General features: G+C 53.4%; 1 protein-coding gene across 1 annotated transcript in view; it reads left to right on the forward strand.

The window, feature by feature from the left end:
• Positions 1 to 711: 711 nt before the first annotated feature.
• CSUI_008416 (importin-beta n-terminal domain-containing protein) overlaps positions 712 to 1,211 on the forward strand; it is a 15,685-nt gene continuing 15,185 nt past the window's right edge. The window contains exon 1 of the mRNA XM_068068549.1: positions 712 to 1,211. This exon is cut by the window's right edge and continues 673 nt beyond it. The gene's annotated coding sequence lies outside the window, so the exon portion shown is untranslated.

Here is a 1,211-nt window from a genome sequence, read left to right on the forward strand (position 1 = left end):
GGGTGGGCTGATATGCCGCCATGAGCAGCTGCGCACATCGCTAAAACTAGGAAGCTAATACTCGGAGAAAGAATCCGAGTCAGTGAAGGGCTCGGTGAAATGGCGGCCAGAGCGTACTACTGAACGCGCTGACCAGGGACGCCCGCGGCGCCTGCGCGCGTGCGACCGCCGCGGGGAGGCGCTGGGCCTGCTCGGCAGGCGAAGTGTCGCGGGCACCTCGGTCGTCGGACACGACACATCGAGGAAAACGAAAAAAAAATGAGAAGCATTTTTCTTCTTATTCTTCGTGAAGACAAGCTGCACGATCAGTGCGTAGTTACAGTGCGAACTGTGCAGCCCGTTGTATAGGCGGAACTCGACATTCCTGTGGAAGCCAGCGATCGTCAGGGGCGAGAGCGGAGCCCCGGTCGTCCCCAAGGAGAGTTTGGTTAGAATTTTTCAGCTGGTGTTGGCTAACAAATAAGGGTGTTGAAGGTAAGAGACAGAGTAGCCCTTGTTGACGTTGGACCACTGGCGGACCTGCGGTGTAGTTGCTGGTGCCGGGGGCGCAGGCAGCTCAGTGTACAGCGAATCATACGAAGACCATCAAGCACACCGTAACTGAAGACACACACTAGGTATCGATACCAATAGCATGCAGCAGGGGTTTTCCTGCTTCACTGATGCAGTTCAGGTTTCTCGCACGGAAAGGCTGCAGCAGAGGGTTTTAATGAGGCCTCCTGTAGTGAGTCGCAGAAAGGTACTCTTTCCCCCTGGTAGATGTACCACGAAACACGTTAAGGCATGCATCGAAAGCGGATAACCCAGACGTCGTCTCCATGCCGTCGGCGGACACTGACGAGTGATGACCCACAAGCTACCGGCTGACGGACAACGCGGTGCTCCACGTCTCGGCGAAAGAGCCTTATAGATTAGGAGATTCTTCAATTAAAATCAATTACGTTACGATATAGAGTAGATAGGGGTGGTTTTTTCCCTAGGTCGAAACCCTCCGGCTTAGGTTTTTACGCTTCTTGGGTATAATTGGGGGGGAGGAGGGAATCAATTGTGGCAACGAACCACACCCTCGGAAGAAGCCCGTCACATGTTTCATTGTCAATGTGGAAATGCACGGCTATTTTCTCCTGTTTAATCTTCGGACGTGTATCTGAGAAGCATTGGTGATGTTCTACATGCGAAGCCGACAAAACTCCCTTCCCCAGGGTTGGACC

This window comes from Cystoisospora suis (genome assembly GCF_002600585.1).
Source record: "Cystoisospora suis strain Wien I chromosome Unknown contig_4715, whole genome shotgun sequence".
Taxonomy (NCBI): Eukaryota; Apicomplexa; class Conoidasida; order Eucoccidiorida; family Sarcocystidae; genus Cystoisospora; species Cystoisospora suis.